This window comes from Lagopus muta, chromosome 6 (assembly GCF_023343835.1).
Source record: "Lagopus muta isolate bLagMut1 chromosome 6, bLagMut1 primary, whole genome shotgun sequence".
In the NCBI taxonomy this organism is placed as follows: Eukaryota; Metazoa; Chordata; class Aves; order Galliformes; family Phasianidae; genus Lagopus; species Lagopus muta.
Genome location: NC_064438.1, coordinates 29,486,901 through 29,505,449, shown reverse-complemented (window position 1 = coordinate 29,505,449; position 18,549 = coordinate 29,486,901). Strand labels below are relative to the sequence as shown.

General features: G+C 38.6%; 1 long non-coding RNA gene across 1 annotated transcript in view; it reads right to left on the bottom strand.

Annotated features, from left to right (window-relative positions):
- LOC125694393 (uncharacterized) overlaps window positions 1-18,549 on the bottom strand; it is a 196,557-nt gene that overhangs the window by 176,103 nt on the left and 1,905 nt on the right. The window contains exon 2 of the long non-coding RNA XR_007377537.1: window positions 16,081-16,157. This is a non-coding gene — a long non-coding RNA (uncharacterized LOC125694393). The remainder of the gene's footprint in view (window positions 1-16,080; window positions 16,158-18,549) is intronic.

Below are 18,549 nucleotides of genomic sequence, written 5' to 3'. Positions count from 1 at the left end.
AACTTTTCATGAGTCTCGTTGATTGTCCCTGAGCAAATCTGTAACATCATCTGCTTTCCTATGGTACTGCAGATATTCATGTCTTGGAAATGCAAGCTGACACAAGGGATGAGGTTGAACTGCAAATTACAAAGCAGTTCATGGAAATATTTATGTGCACTATTAATAATGATTAAAAAAAAAAAAGAATAAAAACAAGACACTACCAAGCCAAACTTTTCAACATAAAAACAAGCAACTACTATGGCAATTGGAATAATCCCAAATTATTCAAAACTTAGAATTAGGGCTTTTATTTTCATCTTCTGCCATTCCCTAAAGCCCCTTAGCGCTTTAAAGGCTGGAAGTCAGATGCAGGTCTGATGGGAAGACCAACAAGCAGACTCTGGCTTTTGCTACACTGGCTCCTACCATATTCAAACCCAGTTTGCCCAGCCAGGGCTTTAGCAGTCTGCTGCTACATTTTCACTTCTCTAAGGACTTGACTCTGAATCATCCCTTGCTTTTATGCACTCCTCCCACACACAAGGTCTCATATGAGGCAACCTATCTTTCCTTGCAAAAAAGCCACACAAAGATTCCCTCGTGAGCATGTGTAATACTGCTGCTGAATTGGAGAAGGATAGAATCCAGAGAACTAAGAGACCAAGCACAAAGCCAGAGTGGGAGCAAAGAGCAGAGCCTTGAACTGCAGTTCCACCAGGCACTATACAGTAGTATGGGACCAGGTCAGCTGTCAGATTAACACAGCACTCTACAGATAATGGAATGCTAAGTAGGCAGACAGCCTCTTTTTCTATTTTATGTTTGCTTTACGTTTTTCAGGGGTAAAGACAGTCAAGTTTAGCTCAGAACTTGCTAGCTTTCCAATACCATTTACCACACTAATTTCAGCGACTCTCTCCTTGTTCAAAACAATTCTGGATCCCTTTAGAAAACAACTACGAAATTATCTTTGGGTAGTCAGGAAGGTTTATGGATAGGTCTTCTCGATTTCTAAGAGTAATTTTGAGCATATCCACCAATTATGACAAAATAACTGTCAGTATTATCAACTTACACTTCTAATGTAGCACAAGCTCTTCTATCCTAGATGTATTTTTAAGTCATCCAGGGACTGATTCATTAAGCAGACAAGAATCTGTGGAAGATGGTAGCACTGCCTAACAGTGCACAGTAGCAGAATTTTCCATGACACAGTACTACTAAAAAAATAATTCATTTGACTGTGAATTAACACTTCGTAGGACTGTGCTCAGAAGTTAGTCATGGTAAACTACAGAAATAAACCACCAGAATTATTACCCACTTTTTATTAAGTGCAGAGTATCATTTTGAAGAACTTGATAAATTACTGAGATCATCCTTTTTTCTTTTTAATCAAAAAAAAGTTTTTGTACTAAGGGAAAGATGTGTTAGTTCTACAATGGGTATTACTATAAGACAGTGCCAGCTGACAGGGAAGCACTCTCTGGATTCTTGTTAATGAATTTCTATTCAATTAGTGATTCAGATAACTATTTTCATGAAAAGCAAATTTTAATTTTTTTAGAATGCTTCCATTAAACCATACTGCGTTCAAAAGCAAGGTGATGCCCAAGTATTTGGAGTTCCAGGCATGTAATAAAAATGGGCTTGAATTTTCACGTTATATAAACTTCATGTAAGTTTAAAAGTGACAGCAGAAGCAGAAAGGTCTGCATCTCGCTGGTATAGCAATTCATTTAGTGTGGACCTTTAAACAAAGTTCCCACATCTCTTCAAATGATATTTCAATTAGAGGAATATTTGATACTGCAACATTGAAGTAATCAGAGAAATTGCCTGTGAAAAGTAATTCCAAACAATTTGCTACTTTAATTTTATGGGAAGCTTAGTTGGGAAGATTTTTGGCAAGCAGAAGAATTTTGGGGAGATTAGGGAAGGTTATTTTAGTCATCAGATTTGCAAAAATCTCCTGCGTTAGGAAAGCTTAGTTTTATTGTATTCATTTGCCTCGTCTTTACTCAAGAGAGCACAAAATTTCAAGGGCACCCATTGAGCTTTAGAGAAGTTCCTGTCTGATTATTTATATGTATAGTGCAGTATCCTAAAGGGGAGAAAACAAATAATTTCATCATTAAAATGATATGTTGAAGGATTTTCATGTGCCATGCTAAAGGAAGAACTCCATGATCAAATAATTTCCATCTATCATTTCTATGACTCTTGTATTTTCAGTGTGATGTAGTTCAAACGTTCCATTTTGCTGTCATGCACTCAATGTAATCTACAAGTTTTGTAGCTCTTTACAGAGCAGATTCATGAAATTGTATTGAAGGTTTGCATTAATCCGTTCTGTTTGGGAAGGTCTTTTATATGACACAAAAATATGCCAGTTAAATATTTTATAGAGATAGATAATTTCTTTTTAATATCTAACTATATATATAGCAAGAGACTGCAGGAATATGACAGTCTTTTTTCATAGATGTCAACATAGACATCTCCTGAAATACACATTCAACTTTAACAAGCTGAACAGCTTGATATGGAGAGGAAATTAAACAGCTTCAACATCTCAAATATTGTCAGGATTATGCTTCTTCTAAGACTCACTCAGGAGTTCAACACTCCTAACACTCCGAATGCATTCAGATTTTCAAACTCCACTGACAACCAGCAATAACATCCTGTAGGCTTCTCAGTCCACTTTAAGTGACAGTTGACAGAGAGAATGGAACACTTCAGGGTCTGAGCTTTCGCACCAGCATCTGACCGATCAGTGACAGTTTTGGTGTTTATTTAAAAGTAAGCAAATAAATATCACAGACTGGGAAACAGAACCAACATTCTGAGTGAGTAATCTAACACAAAGGTTACCACAGAAGGTGTGAAAATAAAACATGATAAACAACATCTTGGAGCAATGTGCTGATTATTTAAACTCTCAGCCACCGTTCAGCATAGATACCAGCTTACTGACAAGTTGCAAGATACTTGTCCTAGCTACATCTGGCTACATTTCACCAGGTAAGATATTTTTTAAAAAACACACTTTAGCATATTTTCTTGTCCCTATACCACCTCAGCAAATAAATCACCAGTTCCTCCCAACCCCTCTCTTCCTATGCTTTTAAGTTTGTGTTTGGGAAAGCTGACCTACTGAAGAGTAAGGAAAGGGAAGCTGTGAGTAAGGGAGAAACACCTGAAGCTAGAAGGAGCCAATTCCTGACTCCTACACTGGGGTGTGGTGAGCATAGCTCACGCTGACATCCTCTTGCCTGCATGTCAGGGGGCCATAGGCATGCACTCAGGATGCCATGTGTAGAAAGGTTTATTTGTTTTTGTTTGAAAATCAAACTTTAACTTTGCTTTGACTTTGGTACCAACATAAAAAATTGGGACTGAAGATGTGTTTGTGCAGACTACCCAGGCCATATTTCATTTACTGAATTGTATAATCAATAGATATTAAGATGTTATAATCACAAAAAAAGAACAAGAGAGTTAAGCAAAGTAGACTAAGATCACAAGAGAGAATAAATGGAGGGCTTACCCATATGCTAGGCTCACCCACTAAAAACACCAAAAGAGGGGATCTCCAGACAAGACCCTTCCCCACTGGCAGTCAGCTCTTAAATGGGTCTAGGAGAGGTGCAGCCAGGCTCCACCCCTTCCTGCAGCACAGGTGAATTGCCTTCAGCTGTGCTCCTCTGGCTGACTCATGGCTCGCCTCAGGTGATCAATCAGAGGTTCAGGCCGTGACTCAGCAGTTCCCATACACTGAATGCACGCTGATGCCATCACAGGGCACTTTTCTCTTTTCCAGCTCCCCACAAGTTGATGTCAATTTTCATGAAGTAAGCAAAATTAGAAGATTTCAACAAAATAAAATATGTGCACTAGTTGCTAATAATAAATGATGTCGATCCCACAGAGGGAAAGAGCAAATGAACAAGAATCAAGGCAGTTACCAGTACGGACAGAAGCACAGGAGGAGAGAGCTCTGTTGAAACTTTTGTGAAAATTTAACATCAAACTAAAGTTTGTTCTCAGATGTCATATTCTCTTTTTTTTTCATAGATACATGGGCAGGAGATATATAATCATTTTGCAGCTTCCAGATGCACTAAATCTCCCTGCTTTAGCTTGTTCTCAAAGAAGAGGCAAATGCTCTAAGACTTAGTAAACAACTAGCCTGCAAACTGAAAACGCCCAAAGCTCTGCCTTCTAAATCCACTGACACAGGAGTAAAATTAATTTAAGGCATCATCTCACAATTAGGTATTTTTGCCGAGGGAGGATGGAGTTTTCAGTTTTCAGGTTTTCACAGTTTTCAGTTTCACTTTTTTGGGCAATATGGAGTTCTTTAGCTGAGTTCCTTAGCTTTCACTTGTGACATAAGCAATTGCAGTGCTATGGAATCTCCTTGACATACAGAGACAGATATGGCTTATGGCAAAAGGGATTTGGTGCAGTGGACAGAAAGAAACAGTCCTGAACTTCAGAAAAGGCTGAATCTGGATCTGACATTTACGGTTTACACACACTTCTGGACAAACAAGTCCTGCTGTGCATGCTGTAACAAATGGATCAGTGATTCAGCACAACATACTAGCCTAAAACAAAGACTGCTGTTCTTGCTGGGCCAAGAAGTGGAGGGTCACACACAACCATGCAGCACAGCAGAGTCCTGACTAAAAGCTCATGGAAGCCAGTGGGAGGTTTCCCGTGGCTCCAAGTGGCTCTGAAACCAAATTCTTCTCCTTTCTTAAAATATCCTAACCCTCCCTCCAAACTGGCATGTCAGCAAGGAGACATGTCAGAGAGGCCCAGCAGAGTCTAGCACTGCTAAGATATAAAAAGCTCCAGGAGTGCCCAGTCCCCTTACCCATCTCGCTAAGCACTTTTTTTTCTCCTATTCTCCACGGTCTTCCCGGTAGTGTTATTTGGACCTAAAACATTTTGGAATTCCAATCATTCCACATTTCTGCCTTGAGGACAGCTAAAAACAAAAATATGTTAATAAGATTCACAATCGTAAGAACTATATGGAGGAAATTATGGGGAAAACTGTGACAGTGCTGCAAAACCCACTATGTGAAAATCCGCTGGGTATGACTTTTAGAGTTTTCTATGAATACCCTGAAACCATTCTTTAAACTAATGCTTTTATCCAACAGCCATTCACATCTGGGCATTTTATAGGTCTATTATATGCCTTGCCAAGAATACTGCGGTCACACTCGAGTCCAAACAGCCTCTCAGAAAAAAATCCTCATTGGGACAAAATGAAATAAGTTTGGTTTTTATGACATTTGGAAGGACAAGACTGTAACAAAATTCAGTGTGTAGCTGACAACTGCCATCTACTATGCCAGGGTAGTGGCATAGTATCTGCATTTTCTCTTCCCAAGATGAAGAAAATTAGCGATATGAGACTGCAAGTGGCAATTTTGAGGGTGAGGCTGGTTATGAATTTAAACAATAAAATCTAACTATAAATCGGCTCAAAATCACAACTCTCACAGTAAGCACTGAAGGACAATAGTAATGGGAGAGGGGAGATCCTGACTGTAGGCCTTTCACACATTCCTAGGTGCAAAATAACAAAGATGAAAAGCCACACCGAGTACAGGCAATGATTTGTCCAAAGGGTAAGTTTATACTGCAGCCCAGAAGAGAAATAGGATAAACGAGCCAAATACACCTTTGTATTTCCATAGCTGCTATCAGAACTTTAAACATAAGGCTCTCTCTCCATATTAAAACTGACTGTGATGCAAGTTTTCTGCAGCATCCTACAGGTTCATGGACCCAGGAACAGGCTGAAGAGAAGGGAGTTCAACAAGGCACAGAACTTTACATTGACCTTACATTGACTCCCAGTCACCAATGGGGCACAGTCATTACCTCAGGCTGATCTTTACAGAACTTGGTCTCTGCTGTTTTCTTGGCAGCAGTGCTCAATCTCTTTCCAGCTCAAATAATCTGCCAAGCAACATTTCACCACTGCCATTTCTTACGGCACACAACTAGTCTTTAGTTTTTATGCCTACTGTGCATGCCAGGTCCTTGTGCTCAGGGAGACTTCTGTGGGACTCAGTTCAGGCTCAGTGATTCTTGCAAGGCAAACAGGGCCACAGACTATATCCTAAAGAGTTCAGCTGGTCCAGAAATAACCTCACTACTTCCACTATTTCTTCAGAATGAAAATTAAGGGAGATGGTCAGGAGCAAAAATTAACACCCGATGAACATACTCCTGCTGAACCAGTGTGACATGGTGACATGCTGTGTGTGCGTGTGATTGAGAGAATGCACATGTCCTGTAGAATTCTGGAAAAAAAAGAAGCCTTATGGCAGCAGACAGTTCACCATAAAATCTGTGAATATTGAAAACAAAATGAAAAGCTGTGGGACTGAATTTCACCTTTCTCTGGAAATCATCAGCCACGATATCTATGGCACCTCACCAAGAAAAGCTTTAGTTAATGCCTGGCATTTTCTGATCTTAATTCTTTAAGCCTAATTTTGACCTGTATGAGACGCTGAATCAAAATTCCTTCTCTATATAAGCAGCAAATACCTAGCTGAGGTCTTACATCTTCTATCTTCAGCGTATCACTTCCTTTACCAGGGACAAAATATCCTTTACCAGGGATAAAAGCCAAGTTTCTTTGCTGGCCAGTTACAAAAGCTGCATATAGTTTTCACACACTTAATGCATAAATACTCAGTTGGTTCAGAGAATGTCACAGGGGCCCCTTCTCTAAATTCCAGTCTAGTAAGGAGATTAAGTCATCTCATCCTTTGTGTTATAGAAGACTAGAGCAACACTTGCTGCTGTTAACTCATTAAGAAATTTCTGAGTTATTGAGAACAGTCCACTGTTGCAAGCAGACTTTTCAGGGCCCATATGATGACTGAATTGAAAGATGGCATTTTAACCATTGACTATCCCATAGTAAGGTCAAAAAGTTCATGGCTAGAGGAAATAGTAAAATATATTTCTCTTTGTCACAATGAATGCTAAATTATACCATTTGAAATAATTACAAATGTCAGTGTGCATTTGTCAGTTTATGTATAGCTAAGCTAAGAAAGATCGATGATGCCATACAAAGCATTGCAAAGGCCTGTCTGCCTGGGGGACAGTATACCAATCTGATCATTTACATCCAGGACAAATGACTAGATGAAAGTTTCTACGATGATACAAAGAGTAAACCTGGAATATATACAACATAGGCTACAAAACAGAACCACATTTGGTTCTGAGGGTAAAACCCTGGAGATGAAAAAGAGCTATTTAAGCTAAATATTGTCAAAACGACAAACTGTCCAACAGTTGAAAATTAGAAGATGGTTTCTAACCAAATTGAGATTTTGTAATTGGCTTTCCATTAGAGTAGTGGAGGCTTTCTGACTTTTCTTACTATAGAACTTGAAAAATGACTTGTATAGAATCAAAGAATCATATACAGGTTGGAAGAGACCTTTATGATCATCTAGTTCCAACTCCCCTGCTTTAGGCAGGGACACTGTCCTCTAGACCAGGTTGCTCAAAGCTTCTCTTGATGCAACCCAGCATATGGTTGGCCTCTGGGCTGCAAGTACACATTGCCAGATAGCTCATGTTGAGCCCTTCATCAACCAACACCCCCAAATCTTTCTCCTGAGAGCTGCTCTCAAGCCATTCTCCACCCAACCTGTATCTGTGGCATTGCGTGGAATTGCCCCGACCCAGATGCAGGACCTTACAATTGCCTTGTTGAACTTCATGACGTAGGCATGGGCCAACCTCTCAAGCCTGTCCAGGTCCCCCAGATAGCATCCCTTCCCAACTGCACCACTCAGCTTTGTGTCATCTACAAACTCAACACCACATATCACTTACAAAGATGTACACTCCTAGCAATAGCCAGCAATTGGACTCCCTCAGAATTTAATTATTAGACACACTTCTATTTAAGGTACTGCAATGGAAATGCTAAGTCATGGCCTGAAGCAGTAATTGAGCACCCAGGGGTGTCCAGATGCATACAGTGCACCTGAGTGACTGGAGGGGGTAGAGCCAGGATCCTTCCCAGACCTCATTTAAAGGTTGGCAGTGGAGGTAAGGGTATTTCATTGGAGATCCCTGCATACCTGAGCTTGCTACCCTGCTATTGTTGCTGTACTTTCCATCACATTATAATGTGTATGGGAACTGCTGAGTCACGGCCTGAACCTCTGATTGATCACCTGAGGCGAGCAATGAGTCAGCCAGAGGAGCACAGCTGAAGGCAATTCACCTGTGCTGCCAGAAGGGGTGGAGCCTTATTTTTATAATTATAGCATCTTAATATTTATTGATTGTACATAATGTTAGAGATACTCAAAGCTGCAGTAATCACATGAATTTGGAGTGCAGGCCAAGGCTATAACTTTCCACTCCTACATGGAACAGTGCTTTCCCTTGTATGTGTTCCCATTGAAAGTAGTGTTACAGCTCTCCAAGCATAGCAGACTTAAACACAAATAAATGAAGCAACATAGAACATGCAAACATTTGCCAAAGCTATCTACTGGGGCTTCAGATCAAAAGTTTCCATCTTCAAACAATACTTTACTTTTACTTTCTAAATGCTTTTGTAAGTCAATAGGTAAAAGCTGTAAGTCACGTTAGATCATCAGTGCTGTAGCAAAATTCCACTTAAAACAAGGAAGGGCAATGTTTGAAGGTAGTTTTCTTATACCAAAAGGATCAGGTTAAAAAATAGGAGATTTCAGATACACAAACTTTTTCTGAGCCTAAGGACTTCCAGTATTTTGAAGAATTTTATTCTCATAATCTTCCCTCACCTTACATATTCCCATATGTCCCTTGAATGGATACCAACTTCTGACTGAAATTTAGCTTCAAAACAGACTTTTATTTGCAACAATAAATTTGACTTAAAAACATGATATCATCCTGCTCAATTTATTAACAGCAACAAAGCCCAATTAATGATTGAAACTGTGCCAAAATAAAAAGCAGTGTTTATTTTGCAGAAAAACCTGTGAAAGGCTTCATAAAACTGCAGAATCTTGCTTAAAACTAAAACTAAAAGATAGTAATTACATTTAACCCTTGAACAAATTAACAGTGATAGCATCATATGCTAAACCTGACACCCAGAAAAAAATGAGGGAAAAAAGACCACTGGAGGAAAAATAACTCATTGTTCTTTAGCAACACACAACAGTTTAGCAACAGTTTGTTCTTCTGGTCACTGCAATGCACAACTACTCTACTATTCATATGATATGACATATTCATACTGTCAGTGATACTCCTCCCATCTCAAAGGGATTCTTTTGTATTTCTTTCTCCATTCTTTTCAAAAACAAATATTTGCTCCCATTTGGCACCTCCTGAGTGCTTATCCCAAACACTTTTCTAGGAAAGTATGTTCTAGTGTATGTTCTTTTGTATGAACAACTTCTATTTAATCTACTTTCTTTCCCCACATGACTGGATTAAAGTTTTATGAGGCCAAGGGTAAAACCAAACAATAAAAATAATCTTACTGTCATTGTCACTAAGTTTCACAGTAATTCTGTTGTGTTTTTCATCGTTTATTTCATCCTTTTTCCTCCTCCCTTCTTTAGATGATTAATTTCTCTACTTGCTGTCCCTCAGTCTAAAGTCTTCCCTGCTGTTCACATGAAAGAGTGTAAGTTACTGACTGTTGAAAACTTGAGCTGAAGCACAGCCAGGTCAAGATGAGGTTATATAAAAGTCTAAAGGCAACTTTTTTAGGTCACATTCTCAGCAGCACGGATTCTGAAAGTTTCAGTAAGTACACTGCACTTAATGCTCTATTTGACAGTATTCATTCCACTAATAGTGTCCATAGACAGTTTTTAACATGCATTTCTACCATGCACCTATAAGCACACCCTAAAGCACATACAGTACTTGTGTCACTTCCTGGCTACCTACACAGCAAGGCACTTATTTCTTCTCATGCACAGTGAAGACGAAACTTCAAAGTAGCTTTTCTTTCCCCCAGAATAATTTTAAAGCAATACTGCAGGGTTATTTTTTATTTTGGATGTTTTTTGTTGTTTTCTTTCTTTTTTTGCTATATGGAGCTGATTCAGTCTTTGAAATGATAGACAAAATGCCTTGTCATTCTAAATACTTTACACTGTGCATGTTTGCTTCCTTTCCTAAAACTATTTCATAGTCTAACTCTGACTGTGAGGAATCTCCAGTACATAAAAGGTGTTTACTTTGCTTCTTTCCCTGGTAAAATGACCTTTACAGTATTTTGGTTAAGCATTCTTATGACTGGAGACTCGTCTGAATGTTTTAGACTTGAAACCCCTTGGGATCTCTTGGGAATGCATTCTGTTTGGTTGCACATCGTGAGAAAACATGTGCATTTACTCATAGCTGTGAAAATTAAATAGAGCCTATGACTGTAGGCATAAATGGATCAGAGGAAAGCAACAATGTAGCTCTGATGGCAGCTACTAAACAAATCTTTCAGAGCAAGTTATATTTTCCATGTGCATTTCTTTACATAATAAATATGCACACGACACATGGTTACAGATATACCCATCATGAGATAAAAATGTGTGTTCATAACAATATTACAGTATTTTATGGGTTTACATTGTCTCGACAGAAATTCCACTGAACACCATTCACTGTTCTGCATCAGTCTTTTCAGATCATTTGGTCTCACCAATGATTATTTTTGCATTATATATCATACATCCAGCCATAGTCTAAAGTTTCAGTAATGAGTTCCATCTCCAGCCAAAAGTAAGCACCAAAGAACAAACTCTTCACTTACTGAAAACTTGGAAAGAGAATGTAACCCAAAGCAGTGGGGTTAGGATTTTTGTTTGTTTGTTTTTTCCCTCTGGCCTGCATGGGCTACCTTACCTCAAATAATATCTTCCAATAAAGAAAAAATGAAAGTACAAAGTCAAATGCCTACCTCTTCATGGCAATCACACATTACAAAGCCTCCTTACTTTCAGTCTTCCAAAAGCTCTGACTAAACGTGACTTCATGCTTGTTCATAGGTTAGTCATTCTGTAAAGCCAAGAAATAAATATCTTGTAGGTAGGCTGCTTCTAATATGTGGTGAACTGAAAAGCTACGTGCTGATTTATTAATCCCAAAACTAAATGTCTTCCTGATTTTAACCTTGTTATCTATTTTTAACTAAAAGCAGGAATACAGGAGTACTCTCTTTATATCTCCTTGGGGATATATACTTTATTAAACACAATATGGACATGTTTTATCTGCATATGATTCTGTAATTGAACAGAAAGCTGTACTTTAGTCCTGTTTTCTGGCTGTTGTTCGCATTCTGAAATATGTTCTAGCAGTTCTGGTTTTGTTGGAGCTGTATGTTAAATAACATTCTTCAGCATAGCAAGAAGCTGTTCAGAACCACAAAGCTAGTACTCGGTTTGCTGGCATTCTTAGCTCATGGAGTATGTTCACAGAAAGGGCCATAAGGGGTAAATATGTATGATGGAATTCACACAGTGCCTACAGCTTTTTTCTTGACAAGTAAATTCAGTGATGAGAGAGAAAAGCAAAAATTTAGAAAATAAAAATGTCTAAGACTCTTCAGATCAAGAGTGATTTTTCTTTAGATCTGTACATGCCTAAGAATGTGAGCAAGAATACTACATGCACATATATGCAAGCAACATTAGGCTATCTATAATAGAGTATCTCTATATTGATGAATCAGCCTTCAAGTATGCTTGGCACCATTCTGCAAAGGGAAGTTTCAGGCAAGTAAACCCCTAAGAGAAAATTCCAGTTAGTATCTCCATATTGCAGCATTTATTGCTGGCAAAAAAAAAAAAAAAAAAAAAAAAACTGCCAGTGTGAAGCAGTACAATGCTTCATCCAGCCACCAGGGACAGAACTGAAAAGCAAGATTTATTATTTGTCTAAAGGGACAATGCAGATGGTCTTCTGCTAGCTCCACACACACACTGAGCGAGCAAGACATGCACCAGCTGTGGTACAAAGACTGCAGTTAATAGGCATAGCTGTAGGATTTTACTTCAGACACTTTACCAAGACACAGGATAATGTGCACTTGTAGATATAGATACTCAAAATACATTCCAGTATCTGCCTTGGCTTGATGCCTTCAGAAAGGTTCCTTCGGTCAGTATTTTCTGAACAGCCTTCAAGTTTGGATGCCTTCACCTCTGCAGAAAATTAGACTTGCCAGATTTGGCTGCTTTAGTTAAGGCTGGTTTGTGGGGATGCAAAGCTTGCACTGGCTCATTTTGAAACTGTTATTAGTACTAATAGCTCTAATTTTCATCCCCACAATTGAATAATACAACTTTATATGAGAACGTTCTTAGATGCTTTTGTTGTAAATAAAGTAATACTGATAATAATTTCCAAAAAGATAAGCTCTCTTGGCTTACTCAGGATAGGTTTATCAGATTCTCATTTGTCATGTACATTGGTAAAACTGGCTAAAGTCAAGCTCAGATTCAAAGAGCTCTGCCCTCCCAGCAATCTTGTAAGCAAAGTAACTAAGGTGAAACTCATCATAAGAAAGGTCTGCTCCTGTACCAAGGAGCAAGAAATCAAATACAAAGTGAAAACAACTGGCAAGGCAATAAAAAAACACTGACAGGACTTGAGGCCTACATTAAATTGCAGATGGAATAGAGATCCATAATATGACACTGCTGCAAAACTAAGGTTAAATGAAAGAAAAAACAGGCTACTCTTATGCCAGTGTATGTCATCAGGACTACTCTATATTAAAAAGAGTCATTATTTTTCTTCACTAAGTCCTATAAGGCTTCAACTGGAATGCTGCATATAGTTCTGGCTACTGTTTTTTTTCTCTTTTTAAAACACTGGAGAAAAGCTGGACAAGGTCCAAAAAGAAGAATAAGGTTCAGAAAATATGACTGATGAAGAAATTGGGTTTGTTTAGTCTAGCAGACCGAAGAGAGACATGATAGCAGGCTTTCATGTGTAAAAGATTGCTTGTAAGGAAATAGCAACCAGCCCCAATGTCTGCAGAAGGATGGACAAGGAGAAATGAGTCCAAATTGCATTATGGAAGTACCTTTACAAGTAGAGAGGTATAAGCAAACTGCATGTAAGATTCACTACAGGTTGGGCGATTACCACTTAGACAGACTGCTCAACTTGAACCTGGTTAATTGCAGAAGACTGGATTAGGCTGACATTCATCTGAGATCTCTGCTATTTTCTACTCGTTTCTCTTACATTACTGGTTTCATTCTAAAATACTTTCTACAGTATCTCTTATACAACCAACTATTAGTTTGTGTTTCTTCGTTGCATGTCTCTCCATCTCAGTTCTCTGCTCTGAGATGTCCATAGCAATCCCAGTTCCTTTTCATAACAGCAACCTCATATATCCATCTATTCCCAATTTCCTGTTTACTTCACTTACATATTGTCTAGGTAGAAGGAAGTAAGCACGGGGGCTGATTGAGACTACTTGTAAGTAAAAACCGCGGCTGGAGCAGCTGACTGGCCCTCTAGCAGCTGACTGCTTTACAGAATAACCTGCCTGTCACATCTGGAAATTTGAGTTGTCTCTCTTTATACAGCTGACAATTTTCATGAGACTTACAAAACCTTTCTTAACACTTCTACTCTTTGACAGATTTTTGTTTGACTCTTTGGAAACAGATTCAAAGTTATTAGGTGAGGAAAGTGGTCTTCTATGCAGATATAGACCTATAGACATTCAGCATCATCACATATGCCTCATTTCCTTAGGAAACACAGCAAAAGAGTTCTACCTCTACAAACTCAACTTTATTCAAATCAAGGATAAAATAATTTGGATGTCTACATTCCTAGTACCTAATGCCCCTCCTTAACAAAGGGAAGCTATGAAATAATATGCTAGGCTGCAAATTTAAGTCCCCAATGTGTCCCACAGATGCTACCTGGAGGACTTTTCAATATTGAGTGGAAACACACCTAGGCAGAACTGTTTAGATCACCATTTGTTCGTTAGTTCATCTTTTAAGACCAAGTCTTCAGCCTTCAAAAGGGGCCATTCAAATTTTTTCTCACCACAGCATAAACAGTTTGGTTTCTCTCTTGTTACTGGGTGTCCTTTTTCAGATATTCTAAGTAGTTTTGTTTAAGTGAATATGGTCACAGCTGGACGGTAGGAAAGATGACTTCTATTTTTGCAGTGGAGAGAGGAAGGTATGTGTTACACATCACTGTTATCTCCTGGATGAACCTCTCCAGAACGGTTTGAGCTACTTCACATGTTGTGCGATCACGCAACAATGCAGCATCAAACACTGCAAATGCAACTTCCTTAAAACTTCCTCCCATTCCCAGAAGTCATTATGTGAAACAATTTGGCAGACAACTTTAAATTGCTATATGTATTATGCTATATGTGACCTGAATTTAGGAGATGTGAGTCACAGCAGACTCACATAAATAGAGCAGTATTAGAACCTGACCCTGAAGAATTTTATTTATGTCTTATTCATGTGACTCAGTCAACAGGGCTAATGACATATGAGTAAGTCTTTGCAGGGTTCAACGCTGCCGTTACAAGCTCTGGGATAAAGAAAAGGCCAGGCATAATCAGAAACTGGAAAAAACGTGCCTGTAACTTCTATGCGTTTCCCATCTCACGTATGTAAACCACACAGCTGCAGTTCCATTAAGTAGTAGGGTGCATGGGAGTTTAAACTGAGGTGTGTCGAGGCTTCTTAGTTGTAAACTTCACAGATCATTTTATATGCTCAAAATAATCTGTTGGCAAGACTTCTTACTTCCCAGCCCCCAAGGCATTGTTTGTAATAAAAGCCTGCAAATAACTACAGTGAGCAGTTTTGCTATTCAGTCTCCTTCCTCAAAATGAGACAGAACTTTTCCAGTCTTCCTAAAGTGTTACCCACACGTGTGCATCGTGTAACGGCTGCTCTGTCAGACCCCTGCAGACACTTATGAGGAATAAGGGAGTGACCAAAAGCTGACACTGCTTATTTGCAACTCAGCAGTAAAGAGCAGCATTTGTCTTAATTTGTTCATCTAGACTAAGTCCATAGCACACGTAAACTGTGACAAAGGACGCTCTATCAATCAGTTCTCATGAAAGGTGAAAAAGTAGACAGCTTCACCTACTGTGACAAGTGGAGGGGACTTAGGAAATTACAGCACAAGCTTTTTACTTCTCTATTTCAGTCCCTTCTAGGCACTTCATTTTAAGTAACTGGCTTTTAAGAAACTCCTAGGCACATCACTTCCTGGTAGAAAATTACAGTTCCTTCCCAGGAACAAATTACTGTTTATTCATCACTTCTGTTAGTTACTTTAAATGTTTTTTTCCAGTTGTGTAATGACAGCAGAGTCTTTTTAATATGTTTTAACATACATTATTCACTTTCTCTATCACATCACCGTCAGCAAGACCCAGCTGTGTGTTGCACAGATCCTTCAATGCCGTTTTCTCCGATGTTTAAATTATGCAATATTAAGTAAAGGCATTATTAGGAGCAGTGCTTTGAACCCATGATTAATTAATTGATTTTGCCTAATTAAAAGAAGAAAAGCACAGAGATAGAGCACTGTCATTGGACAACATGGGTAAACTGTATACGCTCTGTCTTGTGTATAATCAAGTTCAGACGGATTGTGTAACACAAGGTTAATGCTGGAGACGAAAGATGCTCTGATAGGTGAACAATAACTGAAGTTTCTTCTTTCCTCTGTGACTACCCAAAAAGGAATATAAGCTCTGCAGCTGCTTGTTTACAACACATAGAAACTCACTGGGTCACAGACTGCTGCCATGCAAATAAGCAGCTTTCAATCACTTTATGGGATCAAAGGTCCTGTATGCAAATGTATAAACACATGTACTTATGCTCACCTCAACTAAGCAGAACATCTGAAAACACACATCCACAAGCATGCTCTGAATTTTAAAAAGAATGAGGAAATTCTACCATGTGCTTGAATTTCAATACATGCTCTAATGATTCACTAGCTAGAAGTACTTTGCAAAGGCAGAGAATAGACGCCTATATCTAAGGTTACCTTTGATCCATTGATGGCAAGGGCAGTGTATGAAGATATCTTTTCACTGGGAATGCTGCTTTTTGTCCTCTTTATTTCTGCAGAGACAAAGGAAACTGAGTTGAAGTACAGTAACTGTTCTTGGTTTCAGGAATACAGTAGGGAAGCAGTTTACACTTTGTACTTTAAATTACAATTCTTATAAAAGCAACGCAAATTTCATCTAAGGAAAAAGGCTTAAAGACGAGTGATTGGCCTTACTTCTTCTCTGGTAATGCAGCAGTACAATACTGTATGCCACTGCTGTACAAAAATCCTATCATTACATGTTCAATGCAAGTACTTCAAAGATAAAAATATCCAATCTGATTTTTGTACGCAGGCAGATGTGATGTGCATAGGGAATACACCTGCACACTAAGAGAACCGGAACCGCTAAGCATGGTTTGCTTGTCAAGGTATTTTGGTATAAGCAATTTTTTCACACTAGTTTTCATAGAGTGCCTCTTCCAGAGATATGAGATGAATCTGCCACAGAACAATGAGCTGGAGTCCACGTCACTGGGGAACGGTTATGTCCTGCCTTCAAATACACACTCCTCCAACAAGTACCTACATCCTCTGGCCTCTAGCCATCATTATCTTTACTGACAGCACCAGGAACAGCAACAGAGCACAGCCACAGAAGGCCATAATTGGTGAGATCTTCCTCAACCAACTTCAGGCACTGAATCCAAACTGCGAGTTGTTTTCGCAGTTTTGTTTAGGCTTAGGTTTGACCCTAAAACAAACAAGGCCTTCTGAAGACTCTTTAACAGAGGAAGGACATAACCAGCAAACCCAAGTCTGTTTTCAGACGGGAAGTGCAATGAATCCCCCTGAAAGCAAGCCAAAGGAATTTTGCGCAGCATGAGAAAACTTTTTAGACCTTTGCTAAATTGTGGAATGATGATGATGATAGTAACAACCAAACTCATAATCTCTTTTGTTCATTATTTCTATATTTAAATTTATCTTCATATACTTTACACATTTATTAGAAATTATATTGTACATTTTTAAAGCTTTTCTTCTGCGTGCCTAAAACAGAACAGATAAACTGCTGTGAATTATTTTAATACCATGCATTTCAGTGGCACCGTTCCACTGAACTTCCTAAATGGAATCAGCCAGATCATTACCCCTAAATTACAGTTTCGGAACAGGTTATTAAGATTCTATTTTCTATCTTAAAAACTTTAAATTAAAAAAGTCTATATTTCTGTGTGCTAGGTGATAGCATTATAAAAAGATTCCAGACAAATCTAATCTAGAGAAAGGTTCATTTATAATAGCAACTACACTTCTTCATGGCTTACCTTGGATTGAGGCCATACTTGAAACCACACTGACTGATTATTTTCAACAAATTTGCACACTAAAATCAGAGCAGATACACTATTCACTTTCTTGAACCTTACTATTATCCATGTGGATGTGAAACACTGCAGTATAACATGGCAGCATGCTCAGTTCTGACTTCAGCTGTTCTACTGAGAAAGATGATGCTTCAAGAAAGGAGAAAAGCAGTCCCAACAAGTACAGAAAGTGAGCCACTGCAGGGCAAGAAAAGCTGAATCTTTAGATTCAGATCCATAGATTAGAATCCATACTTCTATCAACACTCAAGTTCCAACTCTCGTCCTGAAAATCAGTTTGTTCAGTTGATAAAGAGTTAATAAAACACTCCAGCATTTTTCACTTGAACAGCTGTTACAAACTAAAAGAAATTACTCTCTGTATAGCAATTGAAAAAGTCAAAGTAGTTCTGCATGTATCACCAATGAATTTAATGGTTCTGCAATAGAAATTAATTTTTCAAATCGTTAGAGTAACATGAATGCATCAACTCTGGCTGATTCAATGACTACTATGGAGTGAGACCACACTTAAAGAAGTGAAATCATTACCAACGTTGTCCTAAATACTTGCTGTGGAGCTTTTACTTATTTCCAGCTACAATTTTTGCAGTCTCAAAGCAAAAGCAATACTAACAAGCTTTGGAGTTGTAAAATATTCTGCAATGAATATTCAATGGAAGTAAACAGAGGACCTTGTACCCCAGAGAGATATGGTGAAAGGATGTGATTCCAAGACTCATGACAAGAAAGGGAACAGATTCATGATTTGAAACATCTATAGAGCTGGTACCTGTTTTAGCCCAGTTCACATTCTTGAGCACATTCAAATGACAGCAGGTAAATTCCCCTAGAACTGTTTCAACAAATCAGTCCTCCCTTCCCTAATGGAAATTCCAGTATCAATGATAAGAATGTAAACTGGTATTAGCAGCACAGAGGTCAACAGAGCTAGGTTTAAACACTGTGATAAAAACTTGAACCTGGAAGTGTTGGACACAGCAAAATTATGGGCCAGATTTTGACCTCAGTCATTGGGATGCATTTCTGATTTATTCATATACTTCGAGTTTGATTTTCTAAAAGCATTCTT